At 44.2% G+C, this 26,523-nt stretch overlaps 1 protein-coding gene and 1 long non-coding RNA gene across 2 annotated transcripts in view; one reads left to right on the forward strand and one right to left on the reverse strand.

The window, feature by feature from the left end:
* The window catches only part of PTPRR (protein tyrosine phosphatase receptor type R), a 204,042-nt gene that overhangs the window by 48,152 nt on the left and 129,367 nt on the right, over positions 1-26,523 (reverse strand). The window lies entirely within an intron of this gene.
* Positions 13,602-21,091, forward strand: LOC117877863. The gene is made up of 3 exons (XR_004645836.1): positions 13,602-13,783; positions 17,889-17,968; positions 20,833-21,091. It is a non-coding gene; the product is annotated as an uncharacterized LOC117877863 (long non-coding RNA).

Genomic DNA, 26,523 nt, shown 5'->3' on the forward strand with positions numbered 1-26,523 from the left:
CTATTACTTGTGTGATGCTGGTAGATCAGGGTTCCAGCTCTTGCCAAGGCTGTAGGCATCAGCTGAGCACTGACAAATTCATAGCTGGAAACCAGACCAGCTAACCTGTATGCTAGTATTGTTCAAGATAAGTGTTAGACTTGTAAGGATGTGTTTAGTGTTTAGACTCTATCAGATGCTTGTAAGTTGTTGGATGCATTAATCTTATTTGTAATGTCTGTACCCCATTCTTTAAGGTCATATGTAAGCTTTGCTCATGGGCGGTGGGTATCAAAGGCCAGGGCATACTAAGCCTCCCCAGACCCAAGCCATGGCCACTCCCATGTTCTGCCAGGAGGCCCTGCTCTCCCTCTCCCTCTACCCTGAAGCCAGCCGGGGCTCAGCTCCAGCCAGCGGCCTGGAGCTCAGACTTGCTGGTGGCCAGGGGCAGCCCCGGGTGGCGCTTGGGCTGGCCCAGGGTGGGGTTGGCCCAGCGGCCAAGGCCGGCGGGTACTGGGGGACTTGGGGCTCCGGCGGGTGGAGGGGCAGGGCCTTGGGCAGAAGGGGTGGGGCTAGTGGGTTAGCCTTCCCAAAGGCGGGGTTCACCCACCCAAGGGTGGTGAGTTGTATGGGCCCGTGGTGCCCATGCTCCACCAATATGAGGGCCCGGGGGCCCGGCTACACCAAAGTTCAGAGCCGGGTCTCTCCCCTGACCCCGTGCGCCTCCCCCAGAGCATCCTCCCTGGCCCCGCTTGCTGCCTCTGGGCAATTTAAAAGGGCCCGGGGCCCCCGCCGCCACCACCCGCAGCGCAATGGGGCTAAGATGGCTTCCTGCCCGCCCGCTCCGCTTCCAGAAGTGGCTGGCATATCCCTGCAGCCCCGGGGGGGAGGGGAGCAGGCTTGTCTCCGCCTGCTGCCCGTGCCCCAAGCTGCGACCAATGGGAGCTGCACAGGTGGTGCCTGCAGGCAGCAGTGTGTGGAGACCCCTCCGGCCCCGCCTAGGAGCTGCCGCCAGAGAGGGGTGTGGGTTGCTTCCAGAAGCTGCACCCCTCACCCTCTCCCATACCCCAACCCCCTGCCCCAGCCCAGAGCCTGCACCCCATACCCAAACTCTCAGAGTCTGACCCCTCCACTCTCCCGCACCCAAACTCCCTCCCAGATCCTTATGGTATGTGTGTGTGTGTGTGGGGGGGGGGGAAGACTTGGATCCGTTCTGGGCACCACCAAAAATTATACAAACCTGCTGTCCCTGCACCCGCTGCCCATGATTTTGCTTTCTAACTGTAAAGATGCCTGCTCTGAACTTGTGAACCTAGGCAGAAGGAGTGGTTTCTCTGCACATCAAGCAGGATTATCAAAACTAAATGGGCCATTGTGGAACATCAGGCTACAAAGACTGGGTTAATGGTCCTCTCACACCCATGAATGTGCTACGTGCAAGAAAGCTCATCCCATCAGTCTGAATTCTGGAAAAGGGAAACAAAGATAGCTGACATGAAAATTTTTCATCTCTTTGCTGCTTGCACTCTCACAGGGATGGAGCAAGGAAACAAAAGCAGAGATCCCCAGAGTCAGCCTGTGTTAGTCCAAAGAGACATTCAGTGCTGACAGATTATTACAACTCTGACACCTTTTGGAATCATAGACTGTAACTCATTTGTGTATATATGTTGCCTCCTTTAACCTGTAAATAACGCTCTCATTTCTTTTTCCTAGTTAATAAATCCTTAGATAGTTTATTAGAATAGAGTTTACAAGTGTAGTCTTTGGGGTGAGATCTGAGGTACAAATTGACCTGGGGTAAGTGACTGGTCTTTTGGGACTGCGAGTGACCTAATATTTTGTAAAAAGAACAAGGAGTACTTGTGACACCTTAGGCCTGGTCTACACTACGGGTTTAGGTCGACTTTAGCAGCGTTAAATCGAATTAAGCCTGGACACGTCCACACAACGAAGCCCTTTCTTTCGACTTAAAGGGCCCTTTAAACCGGTTTCTTTACACCACCTTCGACGAGGGGATTAGGGATAAAATCGGCCTTTGCGGGTCGGAATTGGGGTAGCGTGGACGGAATTCAACGTTATTGGCCTCCGGGAGCTATCCCACAGTGCTTCATTGTGACCGCTCTGGACAGCACTCTCAACTCAGATGCAGTGACCAGGTAGACAGGAAAAGACCCGCGAACGTTTGAATTTCATTTCCTTTTTGCCCAGCGTGGAGAGCACAGGTGACCACGCAGAGCTCATCAGCACAGGTAACCATGATGGAGTCCCAGGATCGCAAAAGAGCTCCAGCATGGACCGAACGGGAGGTACGGGATCTGCTCGCCATATGGGGAGATGAATCAGTGCTAGCTGAACTCCGTAGCAGTAAAAGAAATGGCAAAGTATTAGAAAAGGTCTCCAAGGCCATGAAGGACCGGGGCCATAACAGGGACACACAGCAGTGCCGCGTGAAAGTTAAGGAGCTACGGCAAGCTTACCACAAAGCCAGAGAAGCAAATGGCAGGTCCGGGGCAGAGCCGCAAACTTGCCGCTTCTACGCGGAGCTGCATGCCATTCTAGGGGGTGCAGCCTCCACTACCCCAACCGTGTGCTATGACTCAGTCAATGGAGAAACACACAGGGAAGACGGTTCGGGGAACGAGGAAGATGAGGATGGAGGTACTGTAGGTAGCTCACAGCAGCAAGGAAGTGGAGAAACCGGTTTCCCCAACAGCCAGGATATGTTTGTGACCCTGGACCTGGAACCAGTAACCCCCGAACTCACCCAAGACCCTCAGGGCACACAGGAGACCTCTGGTGAGTGTACCTTTGTAAATATTTGTAAATATTACACATGGTTTAAAAGCAAGCGTGTTTAATGATTAATTTGCCCTGGCAATCGCGGCCAGTACATCTACTGGAAAAGTCTGTTAACGTGTATGGGGATGGAGCGGAAATCCTCCAGGGACATCTCCAGAAAGCTCTCCTTCATGTACTCCCAAAGCCTTTGCAAAAGGTTTCTGGGGAGGGCTGCCTTATCCCGTCCGCCATGGTAGGACACTTTACCATGCCAGGCCAGTAGCACGTAGTCTGGAATCATTGCATAACAAAGCATGGCAGCGTATGGTCCCGGTGTTTGCTGGCATGCAGACAATATCCATTCCTTATCTCTCTTTGTTATCCTCAGAAGAGTGATATCATTCACGAGCACCTGGTTGAAATGGGGTGATTTTATTAAGGGGGACATTCAGAGGTGCCCGTTCCTGCTCTTCTGAACAGAAATGTTCCCCGCTGTTAACCACGCGGTGGGGGGAAGGGTGAAGTGATCATCCCAGAGAATCGGGTGTGTGTGTGGGGGGCGTGGTTTACTTGGGTTTGTGCCGCATGTTAACCCGGAAACCGCAGCCCCTCCTTTTACATTGAAAACCCATTTTAAATGGCCAACCCAATTCATCCTTGATATGGGAAATGCGCTGCTGTTTGAAACCTTTCCCGCATGTTAAGAAGGTTAAAAAAGCCAAAAGACTGTGGCTTACCATGGCTGCCTGCAAGCCGAAATATGTTGCCTGGGGCACTGCGTGAGTGATCTCTCATACCAAACTGGCAGGCAGAGGAAAAATGCGACCTTGTAATGAAAGAGTGTACCCATAGTTCTCTAAAATGTGTCTTTTTTAACCACCTCTCCCTTCTCCTCCACCAGCTGCAAATGTTTCTCCTTCGCAGAGGCTAGTGAACATTAGAAACAGAAAACGGAGGACATGGGACGATATGTTCACGGAGCTCCAGATGTCCTCCCACGCTGATAGAGCACAGCAGAATGTATGGAGGCAGTCAATGTCAGACATGAGAAAAGCACAATATGAACGAGAGGAGAGATGGCGGGATGAAAAGAGCAAGTGGCGGGCTGAAGATGATAGGTGGCGTCAGCTTGCAGACAGACGGCAAGAGTCAATGCTCCGTCTGCTGGAGCATCAAACTGATATGCTCCAGCGTATGGTTGAGCTGCAGGAAAGGCAGCAGGAGCAGAGACCGCCGCTACAGCTCCTGTTTAACCAACAGCCCTCCTCCCCAAGTTCCATAGCCTCCTCACCCAGACGCCCAAGAACATGGTGGGAGGGCCTCCGGCCACCCAGTCACTCCACCCCAGATGATCGCCCAAGCATCAGAAGGCTGGAGTTCAATAAGAGTTAAAGTTTTAAAATGCAGTGTGTCCTTTTCCATCCCTCCTCCCCCAACCATCCCAGGCTACCTTGGCAATTATCCCCCTACTTCTGTGAGGAATTAATAAAGAATGCATGAATGTGAAACAACAATGACTTTATTGCCTCTGCAAGCGGTGCTCGAAGTGGGGAGGGGAGGGTGGGATGGGGTGGTTGGTTTACAGGGAAGTAGAGTGAACCGGGTCGGGGGGGGAGGGTTTGGAGGGTTCATCAAGAAGAAACAAACAGAAGTTTCACACAGCAGCCTGGCCAGTCACAAAACTCGTTTTCAAAGCTTCTCTGATGCGCACCGCGCCCTGCTGTGCTCCTCTAACCGCCCTGGTGTCTGGCTGCACGTAATCAGCGGCCAGGCGAGTTGCCTCAACCTCCCACCCTGCCATAAATGTCTCCCCCTTACTCTCACAGATATTGTGGAGCGCACAGCAAGCAGCAATAACAATGGAGATATTCTTTTCGCTGAGGTCTGAGCGAGTCAGTAAGCTGCGCCAGCGCGCTTTTAAACGTCCAAATGCACATTCCACCACCATTCGGCACTTGCTCAGCCTATAGTTGAACAGGTCCTGACTACTGTCCAGGCTGCCTGTGTACGGCTTCATGAGCCATGGCATTAAGGGGTAGGCTGGGTCCCCAAGGATCACGATAGGCATTTCAACATCCCCAACGGTTACTTTCTGGTCCGGGAAGAAAGTCCCTTCCTCCAGCTTTCGAAACAGACCAGAGTTCCTGAAGACGCGAGCATCATGTACCTTTCCCGGCCATCCCACGTTGATGTTGGTGAAACGTCCCTTGTGATCCACCAGGGCTTGCAGCAGCATTGAAAAGTACCCCTTGCGGTTTATGTAGTCGGTGGCTTGGTGCTCCGGTGCCAAGATAGGGATATGGGTTCCGTCTATGGCCCCACCACAGTTTGGGAATCCCATTTCAGCAAAACCATCCACTATTGCCTGCATGTTGCCCAGAGTCACTACCCTTGATATCACCAGGTCTTTCATTGCCCTGGCAACTTGGATCACAGCAGCCCCCACTGTAGATTTGCCCACTCCAAATTGATTCCCGACTGACTGGTAGCTGTCTGGCGTTGCAAGCTTCCACAGGGCTATCGCCACTCGCTTCTCAACTGTGAAGGCTGCTCTCATCCTGGTATCTTGGCGTTTCAGGGCAGGGGAAAGCAAGTCACAAAGTTCCATGAAAGTGCCCTTACGCATGCGAAAGTTTCGCAGCCACTAGGAATCGTCCCACACCTGCAGCACGATGCGGTCCCACCAGTCTGTGCTTGTTTCCCGGGCCCAGAATCAGCGTTCCAAGCCATGAACCTGCCCCAGTGACACCATGATTTCCACATTGCTGGGGCCTGTGCCTTGTGAGAGGTCTATGTCCATGTCAATTTCCTCATCACTCTCTTCGCCACGCTGCAATCGCCTCCTCGGCTGGTCCGGGTTTCGCCTTGGCATGTCCTGGCTCTGCATATACTCCAGGACAATGCGTGTGGTGTTCATAGTGCTCATAATTGCCGCGGTGATCTGAGCGGGCTCCATGATCCCAGTGCTAGCTATGGCGCCTGGTCTGAAAAAAGGCGCGAAACTAGTATCTGACGGACCAGGAGAAGGAGGGAGGGCCAAGTGACGACATGGCGTACAGGTACAGGGAATTAAAATCAAGAAAGGTGGCTGTGCATCAGAGAGAAACACAAACAACTGTCACACAGAATGGTCCCCCCAAAGATTAAACTGAAAAGCCTGGGTTTAGCAGGCCGTTGATTTCACGGAGGGAGGGGAAGCACATGAGTACAGAACAAATCTATTTTTTACATCTTAAGCTGGCAGCCGACGGTGCAGCATGACTGATAGCCTCTGCAATACGACGACGATGGATACCAATCGTAATATACCATCTTCTACCAAAAGGCAAGGGGCTGCTGCTGTGTAGCAATGCAGCCCCACGTCTGCCAGCCCCATGTCTGCCAGCACCCAGATCGCCCTCGGCCTCTTCTGGGTGCTTAGCAGACAATACTGGGCAATTGGCAGAAAATAGTATACTACGACTGATAGCCATCATCATCGAGACAGTAGCATGTCTGCCCAGGTGCCCATGATTGACAGCCACTGCAGTATGACGACGACTGATACCAGTCGTAATATACCATCTTCTACCAAAAGGCAAGGGGCTGGTGCAATGCAGCCCTACGGCTGCCAGCCCCACGGCTATTAGTCATGCTACACCGTCTACCGCCAAAAGGCAGTTAGCAGCTGCTGCTTGTAGCAATGCAGTCCCACGTCTGCCGGCATCCAGAGGACATATGGTGACGGTGAGCTCAGCTGAGCTGAGCGGGCTCCATGCTTGCCGTGGTATGTTGTCTGCACAGGTAACCCAGGTAAAAAGGCGCAAATCTATTGTCTGCCATTGCTGTGACGGAGGGGGAGGGGCCTGACATGTACCCAGAATCTCCCGCGACACTGTTTTGCATCATCCGGGCATTGGGATCTCAACCCAGAATTCCAATGGGCGGCGGAGACTGTGGGAACTGTGGGATAGCTGTGGGATAGCTACCCATAGTGCAATGCTCCGGAAGTCGACGCTAGCCTCGGTACTGTGGACGCGGTCCACCGACTAGAGCACTTAGAGCATTTTATGTGGGGACACACACAATCGGCTGTATACAACCGATTTCTATAAAACCGGCTTCTATAAATTCGAACTAATTTCATAGTGTAGACATACCCTTAGAGACTAAAGTACTCCTCGTTCTTTTTGCTGATACAGACTAACACGGCTACCACTCTGAAACCTAATATTTTGTGATCTTTGGCATAAGTGACCATTATCACTAAGTCCAGCTTGCTTGCATGGGGACTATCTGTGACTCCATGGTAGGACTGTTACAGTGCTTTAGGAATTCACATTTGATATAGAGTTGGTGAAATCTAATTGTAGAAAATATCACCAATTTGGGGTGTCTGTCCTGCTTTTTGACAGTCTGCCCTGAGGTTGGCACGAGCCACTCCAGACTGCATAACAACTAGTACTAGATATGGGACCCGAGTCTCTTGTCAGATTGGCATAAATCAGCAGGAACTGCATTAAATTGAGTTATACCATTGTAAAACCTGCATAAATTAGAGAGCAGACTCAAGTCCATGGATTCTTATGTTTAAAATATTACTGGTGAGCCTAGAATTTGATTTCCAGTGTCAGATTAAGAAATGACTTTAAAAAACCTACTTTTTAATTATTTTCCCCTTTCAGTAGTATACATCACAACTTTGTAAAGAGGACAACTGAGAAAATATAGAAGATTTTGCTTTCCCAAATATTAAAAAATTGCTAAGAAGAAATATGTTTAAGTGGCTGACAAAACATGATAGTTAAAGGGGAGGGAAGGGTAAACAAAAAAACAAAGAGAGTTAGAGTGGTCACAATTAAGTTCCATATTTTGGTGCAAAAATAAAATAAAAATAGGGTCTGATTTTCTGTTCCTATTGATGTCATCTGGAGTTGTGGGAACTCAGCAAATCTGAAAAATCAGTCCATGGTGGTTTCTTTCAGAGTGGCAAAGTAGACAATTGATGAGGTGTAGGGGATCCCTGGAAAGAGTCTAAAGTGCCACCACTTTCTTTCAGCCTTGGACAAGTGGTAAAATAATGCCTTCTAATATGTTATTTAGATACGCTTCCTTTCACACTCAGATTCATAATGTACATTATCATCATCAGCGGGGCCTAAAGAAGACTTTCTTTTGAAAGATTGGTGGCGTTGGGAAATATTATTTAAAATCATCATTACATCAGTAATCACTTCTAGTCAACATAAGAGTAACTCTAGATACGTTTAAAGGTCACAGATGCCTCAGTATTGTGCCTCTTCTCTATAATACAGCCTGAAACATTCATAGGCATCTAGCCTACATGCCTCTAAAACAATCTTGCCTCCTTATCAACAAATGTTTTAAGTTGTGTGACTCACTATGGGCGGTGCTCATTGTCTACTGTGTCAAAACCGCACTTCAACTCAGATGTGATTTCAAGCCCAACAAATATTTCTCTGAATGTTAACACACATCATTCCATAGCAAGCCCTGCATTTTAACAAAGCTTCCCTTCTTCAGGATAAAGAGCTCTCTCCTGCTTCCACTGAAGTCAATGGCAAAACTCCTATTGACTTCCAGGTTGAAATTTAAATAGTTCTTAAAATGTGTGACAAAAGCCTCAGAATGAAGGACAACAACAAGTCTGAAATGATGTAGATTCATTTCTTTTACAGGTCCACATTTTCTGTTTTAAGAACATAGCTATTGATTTTTATTTTTCAGATATGCTATTAGACAATATTCGATAGGTCAGAAAAAACACACCCTGGTAATATGCAACACACATTAATATAAGCCTCCTCTTATTCAAGATCACCAGAATAAATCTGAGGAAATCACGAATAAAACCCCTGTGATCATAATTAAAAAAATAATGCTTAGCATTCATTTTATATAGTGTTTTTCATCCTTGGATCTCAAAACACTTTACAACGCATCATTGACCTTAATTTTTATAGCTGAGGCACACAGAGATGAAAGCCTTTCAAAAAGACCTCTGAGTTTGGTTGCCTAAATTCTGTGTCCCCAACTTAAGATATTTTGGGCTTCATTTTCACTGGTGTTTCCGCTGCTGTAACTTGCATTTAGAATTGTGGGTGCTCAGCATTTTTTGAAAAACAGGCCTAAATTGTTTGGAGTTGGCCATCCTGACACTGAAGCACCCAAAAATCAGAGGCCACACACAGTGTGCCTAAAAACCACACAGTGAGTCCATAGCAGAAACAGGAACAGAACTCAGGTGTCCTGATTTGTGAGCAAGCTGGTTTACGTCACTTTTAGGTCAGTCATTGTAGGTAGTCCTGACTGACTCATGGGTCTAAAAAGAAAGATGCTAATTTCAAGATTCAGCATTTTTATGTCAGTAATTGGTAGTAATAAACAGTTGCATAAGAGTAGGTTTGAAGGTACAGAAGTATATATGGCTGTTAAATGAATGATTTACCTTTTAATCAAGATCCTATGTGCTACGTTGCACATCAGACCTAATAAGAAAAGACTTCAGAGTTATATGGCACTGTACCCCAGTGACCTATTCTACTCAGCGCCTGTACTGCTCCATTGGTCTTTCCCTGCTTCATTCCCATTTAAGTCCATAAAGACCAGGGGACCATGGAGAGACCAAAGAGAGGCCTCTTTTCAGCACTATGGTGTGGGGAATAGGCTGTATATGGTCAGAGATCCATCTGCCTGCCCAACCTTCCCATCTCCTTGCACACCAAAGCTGCTTTAAACACAAAGTTTTACATATTGAGCTCCTAATGTGAAAAACAGTGGGACTATCTTTACCTTTTTGTCCCCCCAATCTCATTCCCCGAAGCCCACTTCCAGGCACAGGTTCACACCTCTCCTGTGGATCTTCTAAGAAAGACAAACAGTTATCAGCTTGATGTTTCTGACTTGAGGAGGAGTGAAGTAATTAATGACATTGATATTTATAGTGTAATTATGCTCCAGAGTCAACTCCAGTGGAGATGAATTATGTAGTAGCCATTTGTGTGATAGCATAATCTCATTAATCATGGGGCCTTAGTTACAGTGCAGGGTGGAGGTGTTGGAGCCAATCTATAACCCTGGGAATCCTTGGGTGGGGTAGGTGTCCTGAAGGGCTATATGTGTTCTGAACTGAGGCACTGGAGATGAGTATATTCCATTTCTGTTCCTCCTCACAGTAATTCTGCTGTTCCTATTCCTGCTTCCTCTATCAGATGAAGCTCCTCCCAACTCCTAGTGTTCCATTACTGGTTCTTTTTCATTTTTTGCTGGAATAGTTTATGCTTCCTGCCTCCCAGCTTGAGGAAGGGGTCAGGAAGTAGCAACAAGAGGAGGCCATGCCCATACCAAAAGGAGAAGGGGGATCCCAGAAGAGGAGAGGTGTGACTCATTCTAGGCAAGACTTCCAACACACCTCAACTTCTTAGTGACTAGAAACCCTCAGGCCTCCCACGGCAGCCCCCCCCCCCCCCCAACCCCAGCAGCTCCTACTTAGTCTGTAGAAACTAACCAGTACCTCAAGGTGTAAGTGTGAAATGAGTCTTCAGTAAATACATCCTATGTACCAACCACAGGGCCTGTTCTTGCTTCCAGTGGCGTGAGTGATAGCAGGCCAATAACTCCAGCACTAAAGTCCACACTCCAAACCATTTCAAAATGTACTCCAACCTCCGCATGTCAAAACGAACTAAGGAAACAGTTTTGACAAGTATTTCTGGACCAAGTTTTAAGCAATCAGTATCAGGTTAGGACAGGAATCACTCAATATCCTGTGGAGGAAAACAGCTGACATGAGAGTAGTTTCAGCTTTCCCTCTTTTAATCATGCTTTCTAATGTACTGCCAAGTCATTCCTGTTCTGCTCTCGATAAGGCTGCACTGTACAGCTACGGGAACTGACTTTTCAAAATGCAAAGCTTAGACAGTCTCCCATCTTTTCCTGCAGATTATTTCTACAATCAAATTGCATTTTATTATGCAAACCTCACTTGGAGATGAAATTTTAATAGTACCCCAAAGATCTAATGGCTATTTATGCCTATATATGGTGTTTCAGTATGGATGAAAGCTTGTTGCAATATTCAGAGTTAAAACCAAGATCATAATTCTTTGCACTTATTTATTTGGTGGTGTTTCAAAGTGCTGCATCAGTGTTTATTAATTTATGGTTAATTTGCTTCAGACAATGAAATACTAAGTGCAAACAGTCAAGTGTATTATTAATTATTAGTAGTATTTGTATTGCAGTAGCATTCACTTGAAGATTAGAAGACCCATTGCATAAACACACAAAAGGACAGAGTCCTTGCTCCAAAGAGCTTACAAATCTAATTTGAAACAAGATGCAATGAATATAATAAAGAGGAGGGTGAAGGTAGGGAAAGGGGAGGGAAGGGGAGGATAGCAATAAGATCATGTGGTCTATATAGATAAGCTATAATAAGCAAATAATATTTTTAATGAACAATAGCTGGTTGCAAAAATATTTCTGCCCGCCTTCCTCCCTGCAGAAAATTTTAGCTGAAAATGGAAAGTTTCAGTTTCATCTAAATTTTTCATAGATTTTTTTTTTCATGAAAAATCAAACCCCAAAAGCTTTTGATTAGGAAATGCCACTGTAGTGCCTCAGAGGAGTTGTAGTTCAGGTGCTTCATGCCTTGTCCTTTTCTGTGGACTTGTCTCTCAAGGCAGACTACATCTCCCATGATGCACCACCCACTCCTCTCTCGCTGAGCATTATCGGGCATCATGGTAGTTCCTGGGTGCAGTTCATAAAAGAAGATGTAGTCCAGCTGAGGGAATGGAAGCCACAGGAGACAATGGGGCCATGAACTGAGCCATGAACAACCTGAACTACAACTCTCATGAGGCACAACAGCAGCATTGCTGAATTGAAATTTTACAGTTTTTGAGTATTGGCTTTTCAATGAAAAGTCCAAATTTTCCTTGGAAAGTGCACACTTTTAATGAAAAATGTTATTTAAATGAAAACCCAATTTTCCATAGAAAACCAGTTTTCAATCTGCTCTACAGTATATAACACGTTAAAGCAGTGCTCCGGGTGGGGTGGGGGGCTGCTCACTCCGGTGGATCAAAGCAAGTTCGATATAACACGGTTTCACCTATAACGCGGTAAGATTTTTTGGCTCCCGAGGACAACGTTATATCGGGGTAGAGGTGTAAATGTTATAAGCTATCCAGACTTCTGTACAAAACAGCTGCTTTCTTGAAGGCATCCCAGCAGAAATGAGTCTCTATGTCATTGAAATTACACCAGAGACAAATTTGGCTTCCATTATTTAATGCCTTAGCTAAAGGACAACACCTTAAATCACAATCTCTACTTTCAAACGGCACTAGGAATTTATAATTCGACATGCCCATATTGCTCAGCTGTAGTGTAGAATCTATATCCTTCCAATCCAAGCAAAGAACTATTACCTAGTCATGCACTGATATCCCTTAGAAGTTCAACCAGATCCAGCAGACTTGAAAAAAGCACTGTCAGAAGCACTGTTTATTTAATTGGGCAGCTAATGCGATGCATACAGTATTAGTAAGAGAAAATTATATTTTATTGTTGCTTGAAGAATAATCAGTATAATGAGTTCTTTCCTGGTAGGACTGCCATTAGGGAAAGACAGGAAGGAAGATCTTGAAAGGAGGTGCTTACAACACCCTGTCAACCTTAAGATAATAAAAAAGCACATTCCTTCCTTGTTTATTTGACTTGGTCTTCATATCTTTAAACAACTGCAAGTGTCACATAGAGGGTTTCTAAACACAGACAAATGAATTGTTAGTGCCATTTGAACAAATTACTGAATCATAGTGGTTCCTGAAAAATATTGAGCCTTCAAACCCACGCCATTGTTTAAAAAAGCTGTATCATCTATAGACCAAACTATAGACCATCTATAGTCATCTGATATTGAGGCGTTACTCCATTCAGTGTTGCAAGTTACTAAAGCTGGGTCTACACTACCTGCCTGAATCGGTGAGTAGAAATCGACCTCTCGGGGATTGATTTATCGCGTCCCATCAGGACGCGACAATCGATCCCTGAATCGACGCTCTTACTCCACCAGCGGAGGTGGGAGTAAACGCCGTCGACGGGAAGCCGCAGAGGTCGATTTTGCCACCGTCCCTACAGCAGGGTAAGTCGGCTGCAATACGTCGAATTCAGCTACGCTATTCGCGTAGCTGAATTTGCGTATCTTAAATCAACCCCCCCCCTGTAGTGAAGATGTAGCCTAAGACTGAGCCGTCTAAGTCCCCTTTTGAAAAGTGACTTGGACACTTAGGCTCCAAAGTCTCACTGAGGGACTGCACTTCTGGTTGATCCCTGAGCTGGGAGCATGGGATAGGCTGAAGCTTTATTGTGCTCTGCCTGTCCCTGGCACTCTCTCTTAACTACTTAGTACAAACTTCTTTTCATGTTTTATGGATTTCTTAGACTGGAATAATCACAACAAAGAAGGTTCATTTTACTTACTTTAGTAAAAATACGATCAACATTAAGAAGCTTAAATAAATTACTCAATTACAGGAAGGTACAGATAAGAGAAATGGCAGGAGCGGGGTCTTTCCAAAGGTGTGTTATTCTAAATTTCCAGTAAACAAACAAACATATTGTGTGGGGGAGAAAAAGCTAATTCCAAAAGGCAAACAAAATAAAAAGCAGTCCCTCACCCTCACACAAAGTCCCATCAAAATGTAAGGCTCCATGCTGCAGCTAGCGCTGCAAGCTAACTTCAATAAGCATTGCAGAAAGAGGTGATGACAATGCTGCTAATGTAACAGAAAATGCTATGTAGTTCCAACCTATCGGCACAACTCAAATGAAATGCATGTAGACTGGAGAGTCATTTGGAGGATAATTTCAAACCCAGTTTTTTGTTTTTTCACAGGATCGTTAAATCCTCTGTTTATCCTGCCATGGTTTACTTCGGTTCTGTTCAGCAATATGTGTCCAGTGGGCCAAATTCTGCTCTCAGTTACCTGTACAAATCATCTGAAGTCGATAGGTATGCGTAAGTCTACAGTGAGAGGAGACTATGACAACATCATATGTTTATTAGCCCTTGTGTGAAGTAGTGTAGCTCTGCTTGTGTTCTTTTTTCCTATGTCCTTAAGGTTACATTGTTGTGTCCCACTGCCAAATCCAGGGTAGAGGAACATAAAGCCCAGGAAATGATCTGTTTATTACAAATGCAGGAGTGGTTTGTGGGGTCTTAGTGGAGGTAGGAGATTCAGCCTCCATACCCACTGATGTCAGGGGAGCTATGGAAATAGAGAGCTCCAACCCTGTGGAGGTGCGTTCCCTCAGCCAATGCCAGACAGCACCATAATCTCCCATTGGCTGCGCAGCTCTCTCAGGAGCTGTCATTGGCCAGACAGCATTCCTGTGAGGAAGTTCGCCTGAGAAATTTTAAAGTTAATGACATTTTGGGGTGTGGCAATTATATACAATACTTGTCCTTTTGATGGCTAGCCACATGTTTAGGGGCCATTTTAAGTTGTTTAAGATTTTTCTCCTGTTTTGCCCCTGATGTCAAGTTGTGGTGTTATCCTGAGGGTTAATATGATAACATTAAAACTACCACTAATTAATTATTAATACTATTACTATTTATTAAGCCCCAACAATGTATTGCTTAAGACAAATAAAGACATTCCGTGTCCTGGGGAGAAAGTGTAACTATATAATATTAACAAAATGTACAGCTTCTCAGAGATGATCCCAGTCAGTGTACTCTAACCGCAGAGAGACATTTAATGTTCACCTCGGTTTATTGTTCTTAGACATAGCATTGTCTAGTGGTAAAGCACAGAACCCGGAGACCTAGGTTCTGTACCCAGCCTTGACAATGACTTCTGTGTCATCTTGGGCTAGTCACTTAACCACTTCATGGGATTCCCCAGATATAAAATAGAAATAATTACAAATTGGCTAAGGAAGTGGTGTTCAAGTTTGGTTCAGGTTCAAAGCCAAATCAGGGCTAGAGTTTAGCTTTGGCTTTGATGGCACCAAAAATCATACAAACTGTCTTTGTTGAATTTGGCCCCACATGGTGAAATTATGAAAAATCAGCTGCTGTAGCAGAATGGAATTTCATGAGACGAGCCATTCTCACAAGATTTTGACCCCATCAAAACTAGAGCTGGGAAATAGGTTGTCACAGGGTAGGATTACCTTTTAAGGGAGGCAGGTTTAGCTCTATCTTTGATTAATTAGCTGCCTGCCATGTGATAGGTTTGATGTCTTTTATTGAACTTGCACAACCATTACATCACAAAGGCACTGACAACAGATACAAAATTCACTACAACTGGACAGGAGAGAAAGGAAGAGATGTTTACAGATTAACTGAAAATATAAGGCTAAAACCCAAAATATTCTGAACTGCAACCACAACAAATCACAGAATCTGCACAGTTGCTGCCAATGCTACCCTGTATTGTGTTATCAAATGGAGAGCTGGCCCTTTAAGGAATCTAGGCTTAGTTCTACTTGTGACTAATTGCCACTAATTGCCTGTCAGGTGATGGGACTGAGGTCAAGCATCAGGTGACAGCCTTCAGGCCACCTGGTCCTCAGAAAAAAGGCCATCAGGTGACATAAGTAGGAGAAGTCATCTATAGGGTGCAGGAAAACTCCTGCAGGGGACCCAGGGAGAGGGAAGGATCTGCATAGAGTTGCTCCAGGTTACGCAGAAGACTGACTGGAGATGTGTGGGCAAAGGCAGAAGCCTTGTGAGGAAGAGGTTTTAGGAGGGGCCAGGAAACAGGAGCTGGCTAATCTGTTTTGATTTGTGATGGACTGTTTTGGTTTTGAGAAATAAACCCATCCCTGGAGGAAGGGACTGAAATTCTGCTGCTGTTGGGAGATTTATTTGATGTGTAGCTCAGTGAGTTGGCCCAACAGCTTGCATTGGCTCCTTCTGATTTTGAATCTAACCAGTAAGAAAACTGATTCAGATCAGAGATTTTAAATCCTTATATTCTGCAGAAGATCAAACTTGAAGTCCTCCGTGACCAAATTCATTTACTATACCTACTTCACTGTGTTTTGAAACACTTTGGGCTTTTCAGACACAAGGGTCTATATAAATACTAATTAGTATTATTTAAGATTAGAAAACAGGCAGATCTTCTTGCCAGGAATGTTAAACAGGCGGAAGCGTTCCACACACACTAGCTGTGTACACAAGAGACTTTAACAACTGGTAACTGGACCAACAGGATAGCTAAGGTGTAAGTACCAATGCAGCAATGTGTCCACGCTAACCATAATTTTGTGGGTACAGTTTGCCTTGTGGTCACACGTAGGCTGTACTAGGCAGTTGCAGTAATACTGCCCTCTGAGTGCTTATCCCACAGTTCCTGGGACAGCTCCCTAGGTCTGAGAGGGAGCTAAAGAGTTAGGAGGCAGTCCAGTAAGAAGCATAGTCCTAATTTATGGTGTTGCATGGGGTTTCTAGTGTGAGGGCTAGTTGTTGGGTCGGCTGTGTAGTCATCTTTTCTTGTGCCAGTATATGCTCATTGATTTCACATTGGTGCTGTCTGTCCTCTGTTCTCATTTCCTTCTCAATCCAGAAATTGACCTGGATTCATCTCTTTCCTTCTTCCTGAACTTGTCTTCCAGAAGCAGGCCTCATTTTCTGCTCCCTGAACCAGTAAGGTTTATTTGAGTAGTTATTCATGTTCTGCACATGTCCCGTGCATTTTCCTGCTTTTCTTTCCCAGAGTATAAGTTTGTTAGCCAGTCTACCTCTGGGGATCACAACCACTTGCCCCTATGTCTGCTCAGGAACATACACAGTGCTACAGTAGGCACTACATGGAAAAAGACATGCAAAAGTTAACCATAGAAATCTCCAACCCTTGGCATGCCAAGGAATGCAATAAAAGTAACAACTTCACTTCAGATTTGAACTCCAATGTCTTCTGCAAAGTGTTTTCTCCTGGGCTAGAGATGTCAAAGACACACAACTGGAATTAATACACAACTTTTAATAATAAGGATCTGTGGGGTTGCTGATTATTATAAGACTGGGATCAGTTAACGGAGAGGTACATAGAGGGTGTTGGTGGTTAGTGCAACTGGGCTAATAACAAAAGTTAGTTACAGTAGGTAGACCAGAAGCCTTGGAAACATCCCTTTGTTTAAAAAAAAATAGAAGTAATTTTTCAGAATAAGGAGAAAGGACGATGTGTTTCCACTAAAGTAATTTTTAGAGCTGCTGTTAGAGGACCAACTCCTTAAACACAGAAGCACTGTGTTCTTCTCTGGGAGGTGGGAAGTATGACATTACTCCATGGGTTTTTTTTTCATGAAATTGTTTTATTCCATAAAAATTCCATTATTTAATGAGGTCTATGAATTAGTATCTCCACTGGATTTCTAAAAATGTAGGTTTTGTTTGATGTAGGCAATGTAGTTGTAGTCATGTCGGTCCCAGGATATTAGGTTATTAGGCTTAGGTAACACCTTTTATTGAACCATAGTCTGTTGGTGACAGAGACACGCTTTCAAGCCACACAGAGCTCTTCTTGAGACCTGAAGAAGAGCTCTGTGTGGCTTGAAAGAGCATCTCTCTCACCAACAGAATTTGGTTCAATAAAATATATTACCTCACTGTGACAGTCTTTACCCCTATATTCATCCCTTTTACAGGACTATGATAAATTTTGTACAAAGTATGCCCTTGTGAGGTATCATTTGAAAACTCATAATTTGCTGATCATTATTGTCCTGGTAAAATATGTGTGGCAATGTTGCATGTAAAGTTATAGGATTCCTCTGTATGGTATTGCTAGACATGTTCAAAGTCTGGGGGGAAGCAGCCACAAACCAGTTCCCCAGAAGCAAAAGGCTAACAAACACCTCAACCAGGTGTCAGCAAAATCAAATGGACTATCACCTGGGTAAGTGGCCATTCTTTGACAGGAAAGAAGATGTGGGTGAAAATATACATCTTGACAAAGAAACAGCTGGGGGTTCCCATCTAAACAGACTTTTTGTCTCCTGAACTTCAGCTGGAGATTATTCTCAAAGAATAGAAAGAGCTATAAAGAGGAGAAAGGAGATTTGCCCCAAAGTAGTCCTCCCTTTCTCTCTACCCACAGCATCCACAACACCTGAAGAACAAAGGAACAGCTTTGGATGGGAGAACGATCTTGACTGAAAGGAATTCAGATGAAATGTGGTGAGCGAGACCTTTGCTTTGAATTCACTTAGCTTGTTAAGTTAGGTATTAATTGTGTTTTACTTTTATTTTCTTGTAACCAATTCTGACTTTTATGCATCATTATTTGAAGTCACTTAAAAATGGTATTATAGTTAATAAATTTGTTTTATGGTTTTATCTGCGTGTTTGGGAAACCCATCTGGAATAACAGGATTTGTGCATATCAATTTCTATTAATAAAATGACGGGCTTTATATGAGCTTGTATTACCCAGGGGAGAGCTGGGTTGTACAAGATGTACATTTCTGGGGGCAAGTCTGGGACTGGGAATTTGCTGGTGTTGCTCTGCAGTGTAATTCATGAGTGGCTGGCTATAGCACTCATACAATATAATTGGGTGTAACTTACATGCCGGAGGCTATGTGTGAGGAGACCAAGAGTCGTGTAATTTACAGCGAAGCAGTGTAAAAAGCACCTCAGGTTGGAGAACTGAAGGGACATGGCTGTTCAACAGTCAGATTGTACCACGGGTAATGTCACACTCACCCACCTTGTGTTGCTTGATGACAGGCAATGTAATTATTCACCATACTCTCATGGTCTCTGCCTCTTCACTAGCATTTTATGGCTATGACTGTTTTTACACATTAAATACAATGCAGAATTAATTATGAATTCAGTTAGATAGAGAAGCACACAGATTGGGTGCCTTACAGTGGCGTAGTCAGGGTTGCAGCCGAGAAGCAGTGGCGGAGAAAAAAGGTGCCGGTCCTTCGATGGTATTTCGGCAGCCCTGTGCATTCGCCGAAATGCCGCCAAAAGACGGAGCGGCGCATGCGCAGGGCCACCCCGCTTCCCCTTCCGGAGCTCCGCTCATGCCGCCAGCCTGTAGCAAATGCCCCGTCCCCATCCCCTGATAATGGCGGAGGAATTATCAGGGGACGGGGCATTCGCTACAGGCTGGCGACATGAGCTGCTGCAGTCCGAGCTGGAGGAAAGATGGACGAGTTCCAGTCAGGGGAGGAGACTTCTTTTGTTGTTGATGAAGTGAGTAGCAAGAGGGAGGAGACAGTGGAAGGACCCGGAAGTGGAAGGACCCAGAAGTGGCGCCGAGTAAGTATGAAAATTAAAAAGGCGCCACTTTTGGGGAATGTGGTCGGGGAAGCGGCCGCTTCACCTGAACCCCCCTAGCTACGCTACTGGTGTCTTAGGCTAGCATCTTGGCTGGCAGATACAACGTAATGTAAAATACTTTATCTTTATTGCAAGAAACACATATTGGACAATATAATGATCTGATTTGTAGACATTTTACATAGTAGTTTCTGTGGTACTTTGATTTTTTATTTTCTTTGCTTGCCTGCCATTTGTGTTTGGCCACGAGGCCTGGCTCAACGAGCAGCTCTGCTTGCTGGGCTGGGCTCTTCCACTTTTACCAGGAGTTGTGGCCCTTTCAGCCAAAGGTTGGGTCTAAGTGGGATGGTGAGAATAGGGAATTAACAGAAACTGAACTGAGGAGGAACTGGGCAGCGGTGGCTTGGGCTGCCGAAGTGTTTGGGAAGGAGGAATGGTGGAGGCAGTGTGGGGTGGAACACCAGTGCAGGAGGAATGATAGACATCTCTGTTCTATTGCAAACCTATATCTGCCTTTCTACACGCACTAATGGCAGCATTCATAAGAATCTGGAAAACCTTTCCACAAGCCTGCAAAAATCTGACCCCATTAGTAAATAGTACAACAAAAAGCTATATACCGAATATGGAAGCCTCCTCAAACACAGATTCTTCCTCCTCCTGAACCTGCTCAGTTGCTGGTTCTGATTCTTGGGACACAGTAAAGAGATCCTGACAGCATTTTGGGATCACCCTAATACTACTCTTCAATCTTGTGGCCTGCCCAGTTGATGAAGCTGGAGTTCTTTTCATTCTCTTTGTCCCTCACCAGTCCATTTCAGGGAGGCTCCATGTTACCTAGTTGCATATCAGGATGTATGGAAGAGCAAGGTCAGTGGATTTGGTCCAATTTCTCAGAGAGTGACATTCTGCCCTGAGCTGGATTTACGGTTATTGCTCCGGGATTTGTTATACTAGAATTTATGGTCTTTGCTTTCCAAGATATTGCTTGTTGCTTCAAGTGATGCCTATTCTGAATAGGCACTTAGACACACATTTGTAGACAAAAAATGTTCTGAATGACCAAGTTCAACTGGTCCTGGATCTTCTCATCTGGCCATCAGGGCCCACACAATGACCTCGCGCCAGTTGGCAGCATACCCATAGGAAGCTCAGCCTGAGACATGCTATCCATATAAGCAAGACAAACTTGAAGTCATTTCTGAAAAAAATGATTGCTGGATAGCATGCAGCTGAGCTCTGTGGTGTTTGCATTTGGATAGATAAGTGGCTTTGTCAGCTTGACCCCCATGCAGTGTAGTGGTGTATAAGTAAAGCTAATAGAACATTTAAATAGTGACCAGTACACTCTGTGGAATTGTAATGGGAGCACTATAGGCATATTTGGAGCTGTTATGTCGGCAATCCCATTAGCACTGGTGCTGCACCAGTGGAGAATTGCATGGTGGAGGATCACACAGTGGTTAGCCTTTCTGGAAGCAAGTCTTTTCCAAAGGAACACCTGTGTCCCACCAAAATCACTTTCCTCTGTGAGTGTGAAATGTGTTGCAGGCATGCTACTGGAACCAAACAGTGATTAGAAAGCCAAATTTCTCTCCTGTAGACAAGACTATAGATTACTCATGATTACCGATATCACTCATTCTGTCAGAAATCAGTGCATGATTCTAGCCTCTAGAAAGGTTTTAGTCCTATTACTGATACTTCCCCTCAGTTTGTTATAAATACTACTTATTACTTTTTAACAGGTCAGCTGGACAATTATCTGACAAACCACCAAAACTGTCTGCCAGATGGTGGCCAATGATTAATTCATCTTAACTTCAGCCAAAAAGGAAGAAAATGTGATGGGTGGAGCAGTAAAGACAAGCACAATCAACATCCGACCAAATAGGGTTTCCTGTCACCTTGGGAACTAAATTGATTGGCACTGCAGTTTCCTGTGTACAAGCTAAAACCAGTAGCAACTAGAGTAACAAGAATAAACGCAAGATAAGAGATCTGGCACTACAGTAAAAGTATGTTAAAAATTCCTGTCTAAGAAAGCCTAAAAAGGCAAATACAAATACTAGCACAGGCATTTGTGTCTTGCAGCTAGACTGAACACTTACTTCTCTTCTTTCAAGAGAATCTGAAGTTGCAATCAGTGAAACTGTTCTGAATATTAGGTGGGCTAATTTGCCTGGATTGTCTGGTCCCAGAAACAAATGTCACCAGCTATGAAAATTTCCTACTTTGCAGGAAAGATGGAGGACATCTGAGATAGTACCAGCTGCCTAAGGAACAGCAGAGTTAGGGAGGGGAAGTGCACCATCTATTCTAGCTGAGTTTGGACCAATCTGGCAAGAAGCATTCAAGACAATGGGAGAAAGTCCATGAGGCACTCAGGTGTTGGATGCGGTCTAAAGACCTAGATTATGATAGGTAGATGTCGTCGCAAACAATGGATTCACCCCTCATGGAATAGTCTTATAGACTGGAATATAGATGAAGCCATCAGGGTTCTATAATAACTATTCTAAAAATCTATATAACTTAAATACTATGAAAAGGGGCAGGGGAATATAGATATTTAGACAAATAGATTACTCTTGTCTTCCAAAACAAAACAAAAAATCCTTCCCCACTTCCATGAAATCTTTTGTTCTTCACTAAGGATTTCCTCCCAAGGAATTTCCAGTCACCTAGATCTTCTCTCTTCCATTTCAGACTCTTATACAAAGAACTAACCTAAATCAACTATCCAACAGAGCTTCCAGTTATTTACATCTCTCAATGCTGTTTCAGATAGCTTCAACCACAGTGAAAACACTCCACATATGCTGGATGCCTCTATTGAAATAATCAGCAGAGAAATAAAAATTGATATTTAAATGGTCATTCTTAGGTTAGCATCTGAGTTGATATCCCATTGAGATAAATGGGGTAGTTCAGATTCATTCAAATTCTTGTCCTCTCCATAGAGTCCAAATAAACAGGCTTTGCAAAAGGATTTGGAGTGGACAGAATTTTCTCTTCAGCCTGAAGCCAAAGGTTAGGGGATCTGCACAGCTATTCCTTGGCCAGACTGAAGGCCTTGTACTCAGCTAGAGTATGATCCAAAGTCCACTGAAAGTCATGGGAGTCTTTCCAATGGTCTTTAGATTAAGCCCCCAGTGCTTCTTGAGCCAGATGCATTCATGCCTGCCCACAATTTAAACCTAGATTGCTACTGATACATTATTTAAAATCTATGGGCTGTCAGACCAACAACTGGTAAACAAACTAAGGCCCAGCTGCTGCAAGGAGATCCATGTAAGCAGACCCCTGTGTCTGCTTGGGAGCTCTATTAGAGTCAATGAGGCTCTGCATGGGGAAACCTGAAAACACCCCATTGTTGGATTGGGGCTTAAAGTACTAAATGCCCCTTGTTTGAAAGGTGCCATGCAGCAGATCTACACAGGTCACTATTGGGCGAATACAGCACATAACACATTTTGGAGGCACTATCGAATCATGAGCCTATGTCCTAAACAGGAAAATGAATTTAAGCCTTTTTTGGAAAAGCTTGCACACTCCTTAAGTTATACACATACACAATACTAATGCTTAGCACCTGTATAATACTTTACAAACATTGTTATTTTAATCCTTGCAATACTCCTGTAAGGTAGGTATGCCTACAGATAGGAACATGGAAATGGAGAATTTATGTGGCTTATCCAGGGCTACACAGTGAGTCAATGGCAGAGATGGGAATGGAAATCAGGATTTTCTGGCTCCTATCTCAAACTCAGTTTATTAGTCCTTGCTGCTTCTCTAATTCCTTTTGATAGGGCAAGGTGTCATTTCTGTATCTCTTCTAACATGTTCTCCAGCTAATTCTTTTGGGTTGCCACATAGTTCTGCTTTTACATCAACATTTTCCTGGAAACAATCCCTGAGAGTTAAATTAAGAATGCCAAAAGCATATTCAGCTCAACACAATAGAGTAAATTTATCCTCCAAATCTATGCAAAGCAAGTATATTTTGGCCAGAAAATTCAAAGCCCCTTCCTGTAAATATATGAAGTTCTCATACATATGTCAGAAACTACAAACATTGGCATGTTTACAATATTCCAAATGCAAGATGCTACCCACAAAGTATTGCTTTAAGTGATTACTCACAACAGAATATTTCATTTAATGGCAGAAAATCTCAGTAACAGCTTTAGTCATAATGAGATTATGTAATAGAATAATTATATCTACAGCACCAACTGAGTTCTAATTAAAAAATCAGAACAGGACCAGAGAGAATTGCTGGATAACATTTCTTGTCTTATTAAATGGAGATTTTCTCAAACAGGTGATACTTTCTTATTTGACTTATTATATTAATGTAGCAAACAAGAGCATCATTTTTTTTACCCTCCCTTAAGTGTTTCTAACTACTGGGTCATGATAGTTACTAGTTAATATATAAGGTCAATTTGGTATACTGTATCACTAATGTATTGATTCCTTTGAAAGGAGATTGCTCTTCAAGTTCCAGAATACCTGCCAGGACTATATGTAAAACAAGTACCAGCTTGTACAGCTAATGCTTATCACCCACAAGATGGCTGCCAAGGGGGAGATAATGAATAAGGATGGTCAGATACTGTAATTTCATTTTTGTACCTATGTAAAATAACTGAAAAGGAGCAGATCTGTCAAAATTAACACAGGACTTGCCATAGCAGATCAGACAAGTGGTCCATCTAGTCCAGTAGCCTCTCTCTGACAGCAATGAGTACCAGATATTTCAGACGAAGGTGAAAAAAAACCCCTGCAGTGGGCAGTTATGGAATAACTTGCCCCCCAGGGAAATTTTTTTACTAAGCCTATCAGTTTATGCTCTAAAACATGAAGGCTGTAACACCCAGCCCTAATGGAGCTCTCCTTGGCTGGACACTCAGCAGAGTGCTGTCTCTGGGACTCACACACTGTGCCCGTGAGCACTTAGTCTGAGTAGGCTGCAGGCTTGTCTCTCCCCTGGGCCTCTCTGGCACATTTCCTGTGCACAGGAACACTGTCTGTTACCTCTTCATGGGAATGTGGCCCTGTGGCCTGAGGTCCCCAGGACCAGTGCTGATCCTCCCAGACTTCCCAATGGCTTGAGCACACTCTTTATCAGAGCTCCAATCTTGTGGGAACTCTAGGTTTACAGTTCTCTTTTCAGAGACACATATTAGTGAAGCAAATGGAGACAGAGGCGGTATAAAGTTTTGTAAACTTAATCACTCTTTACTTTAGCTAGCACAAAAATATACAGATCTAGATAAAACAATAAAAAACACCTATACCTATTTCCCTGCTTCAGTTTCCTCACCATTCTTGAACTTTATTTGGGCTTAGGTCAGTTTCCTCTGAGATGTCCAGGATCTCTCTCTCTGGCTTCCCTTCCAAATCACTAGTCTCTCTCTCTCTCTCTCTCTCTCTCTCTCCTGTGGAGCCAGTTTCCTTCTTCCTCAGCTGGTCAAATAGTTAAAAGGTTAACAATCCTCCCTTCTACATAAGCTTGGCAACTCTCTGCCTCTCTCCTGCCCAAGCTTCCTGTCAATGAGTCCCCTCTGAGTTCCCTCTCACGGTATGTCTTCACTGCCCAGTTAAAGTGGGCTCTTACCCAGGTTTCAGCCCAAACCCCCTTACCAGCCACACAGAAAAACTTTTGACCTATGTTCCTGGAGATGTTGGTTAGAACTCGAGCTACGCGTTGAACTTGGGCTAGAACCTACCCATTTTGCAGTGATAAATCACTTGAGTGCTGATCGTCCTCCAATTACTTCCCACAAATCGCCCCCAAAGGACAGACAAGTTCTCCCATAACGGACACAACTGACTGGGTAAGAATCCTTGAACATCTCAGCACAAGGAACCATGGACTATCCCACCAGGTGCACACAGGTGCATGGAGAAACAGTGAGGACACAGTAATGTGGGTGGGATGTTGCTATGGGGATCCTCACACCTGAATAAGGCTAACCTGGGCCAATCATCTGGGTTAACTCTGTAGAACAGACATATCCTCAGGCTCCGTGGCCTCTAAAGCCCAGAATTAACAGCTGATTTCTTTGTTCTCCCATTTGGGGATTTTCCACTCTCCAAACTCTGCAGAGGAACTTGGACTGGCTTCCCCAGGCTTCAGCCATCCCACTGTACCAAGGTGTTCCCACTTGAATGGGAGCCATCCAGGTTTCATGACCCCCATTGTCCCTGGTGTGGGGGATATGTAACACAGTCCTGACAGCACATGGCTCACTCCACATACACTGAGACAGTGAATGATAGAGAAATTTCATAAGATCAATCAGAATTCATAAGTTGTACACAGACTCCCCAAATCATCACAAGGGTGTATATCCTTCATATTATATATTTATCCCCAACAATATAATCCTTTCTAATATAAGTGTGGTTGTTCTCATTATCCACATATGTCAAGTCCTCTTTTGTATCTTCCTGTTCTCTTGCCCTCAATTTTATCTTGTGGCAGTAAGTTCTAACATAGGTTACTTATAAATTGTATGAAAAAGCAGTTTCCTTTAAAATATGCTGCCTTTCAATTCCATCACAATATCCCCTTATTTTTGTATTATGAGAAAAGGTGAACAGAAGTGCCCACCCTGTTCTTCATCCCACTCATTATTTTAATCACCATTTAAATAGGTAACCACCATCTCCTCCACTGACCATATGCCAACTATAGAAATATATGTATTTGTTCAAACTGGAGAAGAGAGTACACCTATTAAGTTACAGAGACTGTCATAATGATAATGACAGCCATAAGCATTTCTTAATGGTTCAACGCCTGTCATTCATGACATGCTGTTTTATCTTATTGCTCTGATTCTTGGCACAAGCTTAACATCACACAAGGTTTTTCCTCCACAATCAGAGTTCAGTCCAGCATTCTGCTCAAATTCACCATACCCACACATTATGTTATATGGGGTTCTGTTTGATGCAGTTTTAGAGGTCATCTTTCCTCCTCTTAGATCTTGGAGTTTACTTTTTCTTATAATACTCGACATTCTGGTGCTTGCTGTGATTTTCACTGGAGATGACAGACTGAGACGTCACATGGCCTTCTTTGTAGTGCCCAGTGACTATTTTAACAGAGGTTTTCACAGTGCAGAGTTCAGCATATAAAGTCCATTGGAAGTCCTCCCCCCTTTGCAGTGGATTCTAACTGGCTTGTCTTAATTTAGCATATATTTGAACCCTAGCAATGATTCCTCACAGTTACAGATAAAGGTAATTATTGATGTTTCGATTCACTGGCAGTTTAAAAAAATTGGAAAGAAAAATTGGTTTGTGTTGAACTGAACCCCAAAATTCCTCCCTTCCCACCCCCATTTCAGCAAATCAAAAAAGGGCATTCCAGGTTGAACAAAACATGTAATTTGACCTGAAACGTTTTGTTTCCGGGC

This window comes from Trachemys scripta, chromosome 1, assembly GCF_013100865.1.
Source record: "Trachemys scripta elegans isolate TJP31775 chromosome 1, CAS_Tse_1.0, whole genome shotgun sequence".
NCBI classification, from domain to species: domain Eukaryota; kingdom Metazoa; phylum Chordata; order Testudines; family Emydidae; genus Trachemys; species Trachemys scripta.